This window comes from Prionailurus bengalensis, chromosome C1 (genome assembly GCF_016509475.1).
Source record: "Prionailurus bengalensis isolate Pbe53 chromosome C1, Fcat_Pben_1.1_paternal_pri, whole genome shotgun sequence".
NCBI lineage: Eukaryota > Metazoa > Chordata > Mammalia > Carnivora > Felidae > Prionailurus > Prionailurus bengalensis.
Genome location: NC_057345.1, coordinates 10651886 through 10668647, shown reverse-complemented (window position 1 = coordinate 10668647; position 16762 = coordinate 10651886). Strand labels below are relative to the sequence as shown.

Here is a 16762-nt window from a genome sequence, read left to right as displayed (position 1 = left end):
TCCGTCACTGCAGGACCCATCGCCCCAGAACTGAGTGACCTGAAATAACGATCGTTTATTCTGCTCGTGAGTCTGCAAGATGGGCACAGGGACGGCCTGTCTCTGCTCCACGTGGCATGAACTGAGGCAGCTTCGGTGGGGCTAGAAGACCCACTTCCAAGATAGCTCATGTGCATGGCTGCTAAGTAGACGGTGGCTGTCGCGGGGAGCTCCTCTCCATGTAGATCTCGCCGCGAGGCTGCTTGGGCTGCCTCCCCACAGGGCAGCTGAATTCCAAGAAGTCGGGGTGGAATCTACAAGGCTTTGCAGGTGACCCAGCCTCGGAGGTCCGAGACTCTAACGGCCACCACACTCTTTTGGCCCCTCAAGTCACGAAGACTAATCCAGATTCAAAGGGAGGGGGACTGGATTCCACTTCTCAGTGGGAGGAGTGGCAAAGAACCCTGCGGCCCTACTTACTCCGCCACGCCCACTTTCCAGCCGGAAAGACTGAGGTCTCCGAGACATTTAGCACTCCCCACAGGCAGCAGCTGGAAGGCAGCAGAGATCCGAGTTGGAACCCAGGTCTGCATAAGGTCGGAACAAAAGCCCCTCCCACTCTACGAAGGTGTGCTTCAGACCCGCAAGCTAATGTAAATGGTGGGCTGGTTTAGTTAACAGGGTGTGCCTTCAGAAATGGGTCCAGAAAGACGATTAAAAGTAAGACCGTGTTTGGATTTCTTAAGACCATGTGAGTTTTCCTAAGCATTCGGTTTCTTTTCCGAGAGCCAAGTTCAGTCAAAGATTTCATGGGCTAACACTTCGTCGGAACACAAAAAGCAGGCGATGTGGACTAGAAAAATAATTCCTGAATTTGTCCACATCTTCCTTCTCCCTGGCCAACATTCTTGTCCCACTCCCCCTCCACTGAAGAAGCTGGAGATATGTGGGTGCCCTGGGCCCCCGGAGGCTGTGTACCGTTTACTCAGCATGTGTACTGCACAAGGAGATCAGTGGAGAGTTGAAAAGCGTTGAGACTTAACCTGCGCTCCGCTCCCCAAGCCTTGTGTCATGGCGTGGGACTGAGTCCGTCTGGAGTAAGGTCGGCATTTCCTATTTTGCTAAAGGTAGCTATGGAAGGTTAACCTGGCAGGTGAGACTAACAGTGGGGCAAACTTCGAACCAATGCTATCTAAATTACCTCGAGGAGAGTCTGAGCATCTCAAGGGAAAGGTAGAGAAGGAGAATGTGACAACTCTTCTAACATCTCAAGCATTTGTGCTCTAGCTACAAATTTGCATACTCTGCTCAGAAAAACGATTCTTCAGGCTTGGGACCACCTTCCCGAGTGGGCAACTCAGAGATCATCTATCCCTGGGGTATTTGCAGGCCCTTTAAAGGTCTTGCCCTTCTTGCTGGGTGACCTTGGGCCGAGATGATAACATCTCAGGGCTTGTCACTTCTCCTGGGAAACCGGGATCATGATGATCGTTAAATCTAAGACGGTATTATTTACAACACGCACCATTATTTTATGCGTTACCAAGGAAACAAACCTGCCAGTTAAACTGATGTGCCTTTGATGCTAAGATGTATCCTAATTTTAGAGGTAAACATGAAAGGAAAATGGGTCTTCGAATTGATGGCATTTAGGAAAACGGCTGGCCTCCCTATAAGATGTTGTGCAAAAAAAAAAAAAAAAGCTTTGTAAACTATAAAGTGCTAAAATTAATTCTTCTTAGACACATGCACTTTCAAAGGACTTCGTCTTTAAGACTAATGTACTATTAGATTCTCCTAAGCCTTATATAATTGTTTTAACGTACTCACTTAAGTAGTTCAAAAAGCTGCATTTTTACAGTGCCTGAGTCTGAATGGCTTTTCTACATTTATAACATTCCCACCCTCTTATGATTTATTTGTGTAGAATCAACTTGTGAGTTTTCCCTTGAATGGGATTCAAGATCTGGGGCTTGATTTATAGTTCGAATTGACTAACATTTGGAAACAATGAACTGTGTTGTCTAAACACATAAATACCGCAAGAGAAAGCTGTAGCTAATTACTGGGAGGGAGGGGGCTGGGAGAGGAAAACACCACAAAATCCTGTTCAGCCTCAGGGTGGGGGGCAGGGAGCACTCCTCGGGCCACGTTTCCCAGGCTGCTTTGAGGTTGGAAATGGCTGAGAGGTTTGGCCCTGCGGTTTCCCTCTGGAAAGAAACAGAAATAGTCTGGAGGCCTTCAAAGAGCATTTGATCCGTAATTCTTCCAATCGGAAAAAAATCACAAGCTCTCCTGGGCCTTGGGCCTCCTCAGGCGCCAGGCTCTGACTTCTCGGCCCTTTGACCCCTAGGTGGGGGGGTGGGAGGGGTCACAGCCAGAAGGAGCCCCTCCAAGCCTCCCTCGTGTCTTTAGGGGGACAGCCTGGCGTGCCCCACACAAGCCACACCTTGGAATCAGACAGACCAGAGTTTACGTCCTGCCTCTGTCACTTGTCAGCACTTTGCTACTGGACTTCTCTGCACCTCGGTTTCCTTATTTGTAAGGTGACGTGGAGCGGCTCTAGGGGGTAAGTGTCCGTCCAAGTGTCCCAAACAGAGCCCCTCAGTGACTCCGTCGAGAACCCGCTCACGGACTCTCTGGCTCACATTCAGCTAATAGCTGCTGGCCCCTCCCCCGCTCCCCCAGCGTGCGGCAGGCAGTGTCGGGCTTGGGGACACTGCGACCAGGAAGACGGGTCTGGCCTCTGCTCCCACAGGCCTTGAGAGTCTGGGGCTAGCAGCAGATCATGCGGCAGTAAGCAAACAAACATAGTAAGACATTCAGGGGGTGATGAGGGCCAGGGAGAGAAGAAAGCAAGGCACTGGGTGGTCAGGGAAGCCTGCCCACAAAGGCACCTCCAGGCCATGATCCCTCGGCCCTATGCTTCTCACCCGGGGCTGGGGGAGGGGGGGGGGCGACTCTACCCCCAGGTGGCGTGTGGCAATGTCTGGTGACGTTATTATGACAGGGTGGGGGTGGTTACTGGCACGCAGTAGGTGGAGGCCAGGGATGCTGCTAAAAATCCCACAGTGCACAGCAGAACAGCCCCCACCCCACACAACCCCTCGGAGGATGAGCGGGCCCCCAATGTCAATAGCACTGAGGCTGAGCAACCCTGATCGGCTCCATTACTCTGTGCTATGTTCTTTGCGCCGCTCAGCAGAGCTGATGGCCGGGAAAACCCCTCAGTGCAAGTGACCTACAGTGGGTGACGTCGGAGACCAGCCGCCCAGGCAGCGCCCCCTCCCATGGTGGGCGGGCATGCGACAATGCCTAGGGTACAGTCCCACCCCTCCTGGCCTAGGTTGTTCCGAGAAAGCCTCTTCTGCTAACTAAAGAGCAAACAAACAAACAAACAAAATCAAACAACATAGGAATCCGGGGGTGGCTCTAGCCAGCTTTGGGGAAAATGGATTCAGGAACACTTCCATGAGATCCAGTAACAGACTGTCCTGGTCCAGTAAGTGCACAGCCCCCCCCCCCCCGCCCCCCGTGCCAAGTTTCTGGGCCTACATACGGTGAAAGGAAAAGACCAGATGCAGGGAGAGATGCTGCCTCTAACAGGCACATAGGTGTAGCGGGAGGTGACAGCCGGCAGCCTGGCAGCGAGGGAGGACGCGGCCCGTCACACAGAGCGAGCAAAAGAATTCCGAGAGCACAACGGTCTGGGGCCATTTGGACCCTGCGGGGAACCTCTGCGTTACACAACACTGAGACACGAGACACGCAGGCCAGCTTGCACTGTTCCTGCCTCCCCACCGATACCCGCCCCCCCCCCCCCCCCCACGCCATCAGGACTCTGATGGTGCTTGGGAGACAATATGCACAGCCCTAACGCTGTCCGAAACCAGCCACGGCCACTTCATTCTTCTTTGCCAGTGATTTGTTCTAGGGATGGTCGTGTGACCCTCTTCTAGTCAATAAGGAGGGTAAGTCGGCTTGAGAGCTTCTGGGGAAGATGTTCCTCTCTGACAAAGCAGAGGGCCACATGACCAGCACTTCCTTATTTTTACCAGCACTCTTTTGTTCCTGTTTGGGGAACGGGCTTGTAAGAAAGGATGTGATGCTTGGAGCTCTGGCAGCCATTTTGTGACTATCAGGGAAGGGGTTCCCCAACATGCTGAGGGTGGAAGGAAGGGAACATAGAAAGAATCTGGATCCTCAATGACAGGGCGGAGCCCTAAGCCAATTCTGCAACCTTAAGACTTTTTGTTATGTGAGAAATGAAATGGGGGTGCTTGGGTGGCTCAGTCGGTTAAGTGTCCAACTTTGGCTCAGATCACAATCTCACGGTTCGTGGGTTCGAGCCCCGTGTCAGGCTCTGTGCTGACAGCTCAGAGCCTGGAGCCTGCTTCGGATTCTGTGTCTCCCTCTCTCTCTGCTCCTCCCCCATTTGTGCTCTGTCTCTCTCTCTCTCTCAAAAATAAACATTAAAAAAAAAAAAAGAAATCTGGGGCGCCTGGGTGGCGCAGTCGGTTAAGCGTCCGACTTCAGCTCAGGTCATGATCTCATGGTCCGTGAGTTCGAGCCCCGTGTCGGGCTCTGGGCTGATGGCTCAGAGCCTGGAGCCTGTTTCCGATTCTGTGTCTCCCTCTCTCTCTGCCTCTCCCCCGTTCATGCTCTGTCTCTCTCTGTCCCAAAAATAAATAAACGTTGAAAAAAAAATTAAAAAAAAAAAAAAAGAAATCAAATGCATTTATCATTGAAGCCTCTATTAGTTGGGCATTTTGTTACCTGTAACCCAAAGCATCCTAAATAATATGGTTCCTTTTTGTAATAATACCTCTCAGAAAATGTCCATCCCCAGAGGTTAACATTTTAAAAGATGCTCTCTCTAGAACGGACGAAGCATCAGTTATTTAAAAACCTCTTTACTCTGGAATGATGCCCTCTACCCCTGCGGTTTCCACAAAATACAAAATGACTGTATTTAATTGCACGCAGAGTCATGTGATCTATGACATATATCATCTCTGCTTTCGCACGGTGACTTAATGCTCATGATCTCCATTCGTGGGCCCAGAATCTCAATACTAGAAATGGCACTTCAAGCCGATTTCCTCCATAATCTCCTCATCTGTCGTCTGTCTCCACCGCCAACCCAGGTAGTACTGACTCGTTTGTCTGGTGAGCACACGATAAAGAACTGAGCTTCCATGGCCGGCCCCTCCTTTCTCCTTCCTCTTTCGAGCGACCTGCTCACAGAAAGGGCACATTCTGCTCTGCTCCTCCACAAACTTAGGAGGGGAAGGGCAGCCTCCACCCCTGGGGGAAGGGGGACCTGCTTCAGGCCAGTGCTACCTGCGTCTGGGTGGGGAAATATGTCTAATTAGGGAGCCCACCTGCCTTCCCTCATAGTCACACAGTGGCTGCCAGAGCTCCATCTTTCCCGGAAGCTGCCAAGCCAACTTACCCTCCTTATTGACTAGAACGAGGTCACATGACCATTCCTAGAACAAATCACTGGCAAAAAGGAATGAAATGGCCATGGCTGATTTCAACCTGTGACACAGGACACATCCTCCAATGTTGTCTTTGTCCGAAGTGAAGATGATCTTTGGGTCTCGCGCTGTGTGACTGGGGTGAGTTCAGAGAATGGGCCCTTCTGGTTCCTCTAGGCAGAAAAGTATTTACTACAGGATATTGATTATATTGTGTGATTATAGGAAGAGCCTAAGGAACACAGCTCTCAGGAATGAAATCCACACCAGGAAACTGCTGCATCTTCTACGAATCAGATGTTGGCAGCCCCAGGACTTTACCTCCTTGGCCACAATCAGGAAGCTACCCCTTCCTCTGCTTCTCTTGCAACCACACCACGCGTGCCAAGACTGCGGCCAGCTGGGCCCACTCCCAGGCCACTGCTAAAGCGACCACGGAGAAGTAAAAATAAAATGTTAAAACGAATTCTAAAAAATGGGGCGGCTGGCTGGCTCAGTCGGTTGAGCATCTGACTTCGGCTCAGGTCGTGGTCTCCCGTCCGTGGGTTCGAGCCCCATGTCGGGCTTTGTACTGACAGCTCAGAACCTGGCTCCTGCCTTGGATTCTGTGTCTCCCTCTCTCTCTGCCCCTCCCCTGCTCACGCTCTGTCTCTGTCTCTCAAAAAATAAAAATAAAACGCTAAAAAAAAAAAAAAAATTGAAAGTGACCACAGAGAAAGAAAGGACCTTAGATACATGCTTGCCTGCTGAAGTACAGAAGCAGCGGGCAGGTGTCTCTGCCTCCCTCCTACGTCCCAAACCACCCCTGAATTCGTCTGTGTGGTCAAAGCAGAACCACATGAAGAACTCTAGCTGCAAGGGAGTCCTGACGCCGAGTTCCCAGCTTTCCCCCCTGCAGGACAGGTAGACCCAGGGGAATGGGATGGAGTGGTCCATGATGGGTCTCCACACCCATCTGCACAGTGGCTAGGGGCACACATATAGAATCAGACTTCCTGGATTCAAACCCAGCTCTGCCACGTACAAGCCCAGCGACCTTTGGCACGCCACCGAGCTCAGTGTGCATCAGTGTCTCCATCCATAAAATGGGGATAATAGTAAGATCTGCTTTATAGGATTGGTCTGAAGACTAAATGTTGCCTTTATTGAAACCCTTGCTGCTTGCTGTCACGAACTCAGAAACAGAACTGATTCAGGCAGGGAGGGAACCTGGGCACGTAGGACTCATAGAACTGTAGTCAGCACATTATAAGTGCCACAGAAGCTATTCAGAAAGTATTCTGAAACTTCAAAAGCTACTCCCCAGTGACAGCTTAAGATTAGAAGGGACAGGGGCACCTGGGTGGCTCAGTCGGTTGAGCAGCCGACTTTGGCTCAGGTCATGATCTCGCGGTTCATGAGTTCAAGCCCTGCATCGGGCTCTCTGCTGTCGGCACAGAGCCCGATTCAGATCCTCTGTCCCCGCCTCTCTCTCTCTCTGCACCCCCTGCTCGTGCTCTCTCTCTAGCTCTCAACAATAAAAATAAACATTAAAAAAAATCAGACACGGACAGCGGTGGTTAGAAGGGTATGTGTGTTAGATGTGTACAGATCAACAAAGAATTAAAGACGTCCAAATTCCTTAATGATAGCACTGTCAGGAAGCTTTGTGTTTTCTTGAAGGCTGAGACAGTGAAGCAAATGGAAGGAAGGTCATGCCTGACCGCATGCTCTCTGACTCCCAAGGTTTTCCCTGCCAACTGGACTCGTGTCCGTTTTCTCCGAGGGCCATCTCGTTGAGGAGGCCCAAATGAGAAGGTGTCCACAGGGGATGGCTGGCTTCAAGCATAATTCAGTGTCCTGGCAGGGGGTTGGCCTGACAGCTGATGAAAACAAAATATAATGAAATGTCAACCAAAGCGGACATGGCAGGGCATCGGCTGACATGCCAAGCCGGTCGCCAAACTCCCTCCTGCGGGATGCCAATCACGTGTGGCTGCCCCTCTGGGGTGACGTGACCAAAAGGCACCGGCATCAGATGCTGACACGAAAGGAACAGTGTCTGGGGCCACTGGCGGAGGGGTGGTCACACCCTTGAGGGGCTGTGGGCTTTCTCCTTTGGGCCAGAGGGCCCACGAAGGGCTCTTCGTACTGTCTGGGGCTTGGGAAGAAAGAACATCGGGGGCCGTGCCCTCACATCCGTGTTCCTGTCTGGCTTCCAGAACTGGAATATTGAGATGAGAGATAACTCTCCTATTCCTCCTAAGAAAGACTATTCCAAATGACAGGGACCACTGAGTCCTTCCCGTGCAGTACGGGTGTGCCAATTATCCTTTAATTGCATTATCTCGCTAGTGTCAACGATGGTCCCTTTTGTCCCAGCATCCATTCCCCTTTCCTGTGCAGTTATGGAATATTCCTTCCATCCCCCATCCCTGTCCCCCAAGCCCACCAATCCAGGCAGGCACATGGGAGCCCAGGGACTCCGCTTCCCAGGATCCTTTGCAGCTAAGTTCTGCTGCGTGGCACATTCTGGTCGATGGAAAGTGGCTGGGACCAGCTTCCGAACGTGCAGATCACGTGGGTTTAGAGAATCTGCTTCTGCTTCCACGTTCCCCCTCTGTGGCTGCAAAGGGTGTGGAGGCAGCTTCACCCAATACTTCAGTATTAAATCCTCAATACTGAGCAGAGCAACAAGGTAGGAGGAACCTGGGTCCCTCGACAAGCTCACGGGGCAGAGCTGCCCCCGACCACCCTCTTCTAGGCTTTTCCGAAAGAGAAAAATGCACTGGGAGCTCGTTCCCTGCTTTTCAGGCCTTTTTAAATAACACTTCAGCTGCACCCTGACGAACACAAATTTGATCTTCGCAATAACCTTGCAAGATAGGTCTGATTTCCTCTCCATTTTGTCAAGGAGCACCCCAAGGTTCAGACAGGTTAAGCGGCTTGCCCACGGTCACAGCAGTATGAAATGGCAGGGCCGGGACGTGACTCCAAATGTGGCTGTAACCAAAGCGTATGCCCTTACGTACTGCTCAGGGTTCTCGCTTCCCTCGGCAGTGCCTGTGCTGATGGCTCTTTCCCCACGTCTGCACATTTTAAGAAGTTGGGACAAAGAACCTGATATACTCTCTTCAAAGAGAAACGAAGCGGGGAGGCCTCTTTTTCCTTGGTAAATCTGAGTGTTGGGGACTTGGGGGGCTCAGGGTGTGATCAATTGGGGTGATGAGCTGACATCTGTTATTTTTGCCTCCAGTCCCCCATTCTGGTACAAGCACCCAGATTTTGCATGGGGAGGGGGCCTCCCCTCCACTCTTCATTCATGTTGCTCACGCTGGTTGACCCCACTGGGCCCGAGTTAGGCCAACGGGTCCCCTTCGCGGACATTGGCGTTTTGGTGGGGAGACACAAATCTTTCAGGGCTAGAATTCATTCATTCCAGCAGCAAACCCCACAGGACTGTCCACAGGTCCCTGCTACCTGGAACCCCGTGCTGCCCTGAGTCCTGACCCTTCCGAGTCTTGCTCGTCAGCTCTTCCTTTGATGTGGAGAGAGCTCTGTCACATCCTTCCTTCTGAGCAACCCTGTCTCTGCTCACATTTTTTCCAGGACTGGTCTTTCTTCCTTTCAAAGAGCCCGCCTGATAGAGCTGCTCTGAGCCCAAGGCAGAGGGGGATGGCTCAGACCACGTCCGAAGACGACACCGAGGTTTCCAAGCAAACAATCTGGGCGCCCCGGAGCTGGACTCAGAGGCCAGCGTCACTAGGTCGGGAGCTGGTGGGCCCAGGAAGGGGAACAGAGGCAGGTGGGAGTCTGGGGAGAAGATAGAGGACCCGGACTGACTGGGCGGGTGCACGACTGTTTATCTCGCTGGCTTCTGGGGTGTAGGTGAGTTCAGATAAAAGGCTCCATGTTCACTGGGGGACAGGATCTGCGTTGGTGCTCTGTGTCCTGGCACATGGACCAGGCCCAGAAAAAAGGTCACCGAGGCTTTTGCCTGCTGGCCACGCCCAGTGCCCCTGGAGCCCCGCTGTGGAGCGCTGGCCCACCCTGGAGCAGAGGGCAGCAGAGCGAGGCCAGCAGCCTCTCTCCAGGCCCAGTGAGAGCGACGCCCGGGGAAGCACAGTCATACAGCACTTGAGTACCTCTCTCCCCAGACGGAGCTGGATTTATGGGGCCCACTCGTGGCTCTGCTTCATTCCGGATGCAGAGACCCAGCTGGGGCATCATTCATGAAGGACAGCCCAAGCAACGGGCAGCTGGGCCCCCCAGCTCCTCCAGCCTTGCTCCACTGGGGACCAGAAAGCGATGGCGGCTCTGGGACCTCGCTCCCTGGTCCTGTCTGCAGGGGCCTCCGATGCATGGACTTTCTGATCCTGAGTATCAGCACCCCGCCCCCCCCCCCCCCCCGCCCCTGCCGCCCCAGCACACCGTCAGGTCTGGTGCTGGCCAGAGGGCAGGGTTGCACATCAGTCACAGACACAGCAGGGGACGGCGGTGAATGGTCAGTGGGTCTGAGTCCCCCCTCTGCAGATCTCTGATGAGGTGATCGAGGACACCCTGCTCCATTTCTCTGAGCCTCAGTTTCCTCCTCTGAAAAATGTCCTTCTCAGGACACTGTGTGGGTCAAGGGAGATCTCTAACACGGTATTTGCTGTGTCATTAGCCCTCCATAAATGGTGGCCACGGCCGCAGTATTAGGCATAGTAACACAAATGTCTTATTTTTCCCATAATCACTTGCACAATCACAAATCACATTCCATTTTCCCGACCACACCGGGAGGAGCATGGGTCAGACGGCAATTGTTTCCATGTTAGCAGTGAGGGAATCGGGCCCTGAGGGGTCAGGTGGCTTTCCTGACTGAGCCACCCAGGCGCCCCTGGAAGAGATCGTTTTAAAATGGAGGGTGTGACAGAGGGAGGCTCTGGAAGGGTCAGGAGAACAGCCCCCTTTAGTGCAAAGAAGGAGGGATTGAAGAGAGACCTTGCAGCAAGCCGTGTTGGTAAATTCATCCCTGGTGTGTGACAGACAGAGCAGGCTGTCAGAACCTTCCCGATGAAGCCCGGGATATGATGAATGACTTGTCTTGAGCAGCCCATCCTTCTCCCCCTCCCCCCATTGGGAAATGGAGATTCTACGGAGGACAGCCCATCCTAAATCACCATCCCTTCTCTTTCAGTTTCAGAGGGGCCCGGAATGCCCTAGGGTCAAGGACTCGGCTAATTCGTGAGCTGCACTCGGGGTGGAAGTCACCTGCAACTCTGCTGGCCCCTGTCTGCGTCACGGCTCCTTGCAACACTGACAAGTAAGCTTGGCCCCCGACACACGAACGTGCTCCTGGTCTTGACTTCCAGAGAAAAACATTCCCAGAGGAGCCCGTTGAGGTATCACGGAAAGAGAACCACAACGATGTGGAAACACCCCGAGACTGCTCCGTGTGGCGTTCGTGGACCGGCTGTCAAGGAGTTCCAGAATCGCCGCCCGGTTCCGCGGGCCGCAGCGGTTAGAACGTTTCTGATCTGATCACCACGGCCCTTGCCTTATGGTCCCGTTTCCTCCCACACTTCCTTTTTTCAGATATAGAATTCATACACCATACAATTCACCTTTTAAAAGTATACAATTCAGTGGTTTTTAGTATATTCGCAAGGCTGTGCAAACCATCGCCGCTATCGAATTCCAGAATATTTTCATCCCGCCAAGGAAATCCCCACCCATGAGCAGCCACGCCCGTCTCCCCTCCCCCCGGCTCTGGCAACCACAGATCTGCCTTCTGTCTCTATGGATTTGCCTGTTCCGTACATCCCGTATGCACGAAGTCGCACGACACAGCGTTCTTTGTGGCTGCCTTCTGACAGCATCATGTTTTGAAGGCTCCAGCCCTTTTCGAGTTATGTGTCCATGTTTCACTCCTTTCTATGGCCGGGAAATATCCCACTGTATGGACATACCACACTTTGTTTGTCCTTTCCTCAGCTGATGGACGTCTGGGTTGTTTCCACCTTCTGGCTATTGAGAATTGCGCCGCGGTGACCATTCGTGTACGAGGCCGTGTGGACGTCGGTTTTCGTTTCTCTCGTGTATACACCGAGGAGTGGAATTGCTGGGTCATACGCGGTTCTTGGCATCAAGAGCATAAAAACCTTGCGGCTTGACATACTGGGTCAGGAAGTATTTCTGGGCTGGGATTCTGGGCCACCCGAAATCCCTGCTGTCTTCCCGTCTGGCTCATCACAGAACTGCCATCCCACGCGCAACACCCCAAGTCTTTCAGAAGCTATTAATACCCCAGGTTGAGATCCCACGGCACGAGATCTCTAGGTGCACGCATAGATGATCTGACAATGCCTCCGTAATTCAGTACCAGAAACACGTCAGATACTTAGAACTTCGGTACGGCCTTTGGGGACATCCGTTATCTAACTCTGGTTTTATCGGTCGCACGAAGATACGAAGACGCAACAAGGGAGAGGAAGTCTGGGGTCTCCAAGGCTTCCTGTAAAATACTGTGTAAGATTCCAGAAATGAGACTAAATTATACATTGCATATATATTTTATTTAGTTAGAACCTCCTTTTCAAAAAGATGTTCTTCAGGGGCCTCCGGATAAAAGTCAAAGCCGCTCATTAATTACATCCTGAGTCCCACCGTCACATGAGGAGTTTTGTTTTCTTGACATTGACTTGATCTGATTAAGTTAATGGTCCCCTTTTTGCAGAGCTGGCTCTGGCCAGGCCCATTTCTGATCATTTTAACAACTCGACTGGGTCCTCTAAAAATTAAATGGAAGTTAGCCTCGGACCTGGAGGTACTTTTCCATTCATTTACTGCTGGACCACGTCAATATTCTAAAGAGGTTTCGGGTGTTACTACTTTTTGAATAATTTATCATCGGTAATGAAAGCTTTAAAAATTGGCTAACATGAAAGCAAAACCGTCACTCCCACAAGTGTCTCCAATGAAGCCTTTCTGGGCAAAAGCGATGAAAACACCCATTTCAGCTTCTGCAGCCCCCAGGCAATTCGGCTGGTGGAGTTCACCTCACCCTGCTGGGTAGTCACTGCACATGTGCTCTGAACGCACAGTGCACGAATCAGACATAAAGCTGTGGCACAAGGGTGTAGCGGACAGGACAGGCGAGGTTATACTGGCGTAACAAACAACCCCACTACAGTCAGGGGTTTTTGTTACTCATTTATTTATTTATTTTTAATTGTAATTTTGTTTGAGAGAGAGAGAGAGAGAGAGAGAGAGAGACAGAGTGCAAGCGGGGGAGGAGCAGAGAGAGAGGGAGACACAGGATCCGAAGCAGGCTCTGGACTCTGAGCTGTCCGCACGGAGCCCGACGCGGGGCTCGACCCCATGAACCGTGAGATCGTGATCTGAGCCGAAGTCGGATGCTTAACCGACTGAGCCTCCCAGGGCGCCCCCAAAGCCAGAGGTTTTAAATGAGCATTTACTTCTTACTGCATTTCTTACTGTCCTTACCCCGACAAAGGAAGTAGAGCTCACCTGCTAAGACTACTGATTTCTGCATGGAGAGAAGGGTGTTTGCTGATGCACTTTGAAAAGCTGCTTGGATGCTCTGCTACTTGATTATCTGCCACGTTATAAGCAGAGGACTTCATGAGATAGTAAGCTCTCCGGCAACGTAAAGAGAGGAACTGTGTTTTCTACGTCTCCTTTGGCTTTGGTGCTTCGCCACAGGGCCATGCGTGGAGCAGGTGATCAAACTGTGTCAAAGGCAGCAGAGCACAGACAGAGGTCACGCTCACGGGTGCAAATGCTGCTTCCGGCGCTCCTGAGCTGTGTGACTCAGACAGTCTTCTTAACTTCTCTGTGCCTCAGTTTCCTCATCCATGAGGTGGGGAAATGGTGTAGTCTGGTATATAATAAAGGTGACTGAATTACTGCCTGTTAAGCACCTAGAAGAATCCCTGCAACATTACGGGCACCACGTTATCGGCTACTAAATAAATGAGAATCAGCATCTTTTGAACGTTGACTAAGGATTATTTTATCCTCACAGCAGCTCAACACAACAGGCATAGTATGGTGACCATTTTGCAGATAAGGAAACTGAGGCTTGAGGGCTAACTTGCCTGGGGTCTGAAGACTCATGGAAGACGATCTGAGCCCCAGTTGGAAGCCAGGTATTCCTGACTCCACGGCAGACATTCTGCCTCAAAGTTACGGAACCTCTATTTGCAAAAACTGAAAAAGGCTTCGGTGAGCAACAATGGTGCCCATCTCTCTTGAGCTGATGTATCGTAAACTCCACACTGTCTTCATTCAGTCTGTTAGCATTCTGGGTTCCAACATACTTCCCAATCCTCTCACGCCCATCCCTTTTTGTAGACTCCCGTCTCCTGGAATGGGTTCTAGGGTGCACTGCATCGTTCTCCCCTTGGCATTACTCCAACAAAACAATTCAAAAGAGCACCACCCTCTCCCTTTCCACCCCCCTGCTTTACTCAAGCGGCTGTCCAATGACATGTCCACACAGAGAATTCACACCTCCTGAAACCCATGACGCCATCTCGACAATCTTCTGCCCACAGTGGACCCGGAAGCTGCGTACTGAGCCAACTTGCATCCTGCTTCTCCCTGCTGCAGTCGTGCTTTGGAGAAAAGGGCAGGTCATGCCCTCTCTCCAAGCCTCTTTTTTCTTTCCGTAAAGTTTGTCTTTCTTAAGCTCGCTCCTTCAGGTGACAGGGGGTGAGGACTCCTCATGTTACGCAAAAGGCAGTTCTTTGAGGAAGCACCCAATGGGGAGACGCTTCCACGGTGCCGTGCTTGCTAAGGGGGGGGAGGGACAGTTATCTTCCAAAATGAGGGCAACATGTAGGGCCCAGGCGAACTGGACACTTCTGTGTCCCTTTGCAGCAGCAATGCACCCACCGCAGAGCTCTCGAGCAGATTCTGGGCTGCTGGAAGCATTGTCAGTTACCCCGTCTTTACGTCTAGGATGCCAGGCTCTGTTCTAGGGACTAGACACTAGGGCTGCACAGGACAAGGTCCCTGCACCGACGGAGCTCCCACCGGGTGGGTGGACTGAGATGTGCTCGTCACGGGCTGGGCTGGATGTAGCACAGGGACTCGGGCCTCATTAAGATGTGAGCCTTGGGTCTGAAGAACGGAGGGGGCCTGAGCTCTGGCGGGGGAAAGTCAAGGGCGCGGGAGGAGACGGGTGCCTGAGAAGATCATGCACAGGCCAGGGCCAACCTTGACTTGAGGCATATGGCACGTATGTGCAGGAACGACACCCAGAGTTTGGTCCACGGGAGGGCAGAGCTCTGAGAGACAGAAGGCACCAGAACAAGTGATAGAGGCTGGAAAGGAGCTGATCTGGCATTTCCAATCAGAGAGAGACAGTGCAGGTGGGAACAGAGGGGAGGTGGGGCCCACAGAGAAGTGGACAGATTTTCTCCCATGAGGAGCTCACCACGAGCGGAGGTGGGGGAGAACAGGTAATAAGCCAACAAGGAAACCTATACTGTACAAGGTAGAAAGAAATATAAATTAGGCTGGGGGGTTATAGAGAACGGGGTGCCAGTGAAGCCTTCCTGTTTCAGGCCAGGTTTTCTGAAAGGTGACGTCTGAGCAGAGACCTGAGTGATGGGAGAACGAGAAGAGGCACAGACAGCATGTGCAAAGGCCCCGTGCGAGGACAATGCATGGCATGTCGCAGCAATGCTGGCAGAGAATGAGCTCGGGGACGAGTGGCAGGAGATGAGGGCGGGGGGGGTGGTAGGTGGGAACCAGACCCCATAGGGCAGCCGGAGGGAAAGAAGTTGGGCAAATTTAGGTTACATTTTTGTGGAGGTTCTGATGGATGGCAGAGACGGTGAACACTGAGGGTGCCACGAAGCCCGAATTTGAAAATAAACTTAACTGCCGGGAGGGCAGCAAGGCTGTGGCTGGAAGAGTATAAAAGGCTTTTGACCCACTCACTAAGGGCCAGATGAGCACCTACTCTGCGCCCTGCACGCAGTACAAAGATCGCAGCTGGGCCTGTGTCGGTTCCCAGCCTGCTGGGAGTCCCCGGGCGGTGGGTACGCACACGCCCTCACAGTGTTATCCGTGTGCGCGGTGGTTCTCATTCTCTGACGGCCTGCGGGGCAGGTGCTGCTGGGGTGGTGCAGCCAGTCCCTGGCCCCTTGGAGCTGACTGTGCCCGTCTCATCCTAGCTCCGTAGTTCGGGACGTCAAGTCAGTGGCGAAAGTATCTACGCCATGGAAATCGGGGATCGCCGCAAGCAGCCTCCCCTCCCCCGTCCCGGAGAGAGCTGGTGGTTACGCACTGAGCAGCACAACACGGGCTACACCCACTTGGCAGAGGAGGGCATCCAGTGCCCCAAGTCCAGGGACCCCCTGCCTTTTGTCAGTTTGCAGAGGATCCCGGTAGCGGACAATCCAGCGGCATTCCACTTTGGATGCCACGGAATTTTCAAGGCTTTCCATGCCTCTTTTGGTTCCTGACCGTGTCTGGTTTAGATCAAAGCCTGAAATCCCTCGTGGGCTTTCTTGCCATGAAGGGGGCGATCCCCCGGCTGACCCCTGAAGGCTACGAGGGGGCACCTAGAAAACCCCGTTGGGGAGCAGGGGGAACCGCGCCGGGCTGCATCCGTCGGAGCCGGGAGAGGAAAGCAGGGAAGCGGAGGTTCAGGGTGAGAGCCCGTAAATGCCACCCACGTAATTGCTGGTGAACAAAAAGTTGGGCCCCGTGGTATTCCTTTTGATGACGCTGAAAAATCCAATCCAGTTTTTTTTTTTTCACTTCCTGGGGTGGAGGCTGTGGGCTGTGCGGGTTCACTGGGCGCTGAGCGGGGAGGGGGCGGCCTGCTCGTTTGCCAAAGACAGACAACCCGGGGGGCTGCCCAGGGCTCCCTTCTACCCAAAGTTCTCACCGGCTTCAAATATAAACTGGGCTCTCTCCTGACCTGTCTTGAGCCACAGAGGGCGAGGAAGGCTCCCAGGAGGAAGAATAAGAGCACGTATTTATTGAGCACTTACTGTGTGCCGTGCACTCTAGATACACACACAGACCCACGCATGTATCGCCCGCAACACCCTGTGACTGGATACGCTCACTACACTCCTGTCCATCTTACAGCCGTGTGAACAGGTACAGAGAGAGCTTAAGTCACTTGTTTGAGGTCACACAGCCAACAGGTGATAGGGCTGGGGTTTGAACCCAGCTGATACGGCTCCAGACTCCCAACCCCGAACAACTGAACTGCATGGGACGGTGGCGGGTGGGTGCAGAGGTGAGCCACGAGGCACTAGGAAATGCTCTGAATGTAGTATAGTATTTCC

General features: G+C 52.6%; 1 protein-coding gene and 1 non-coding gene across 5 annotated transcripts in view; one reads left to right on the top strand and one right to left on the bottom strand.

Annotated features, from left to right (window-relative positions):
- The window catches only part of KAZN (kazrin, periplakin interacting protein), a 1100886-nt gene that overhangs the window by 281986 nt on the left and 802138 nt on the right, over positions 1–16762 (bottom strand). The window lies entirely within an intron of this gene.
- On the top strand, positions 5945–6028 carry TRNAR-UCG. The gene has a single exon. It is a non-coding gene; the product is annotated as a tRNA-Arg (tRNA).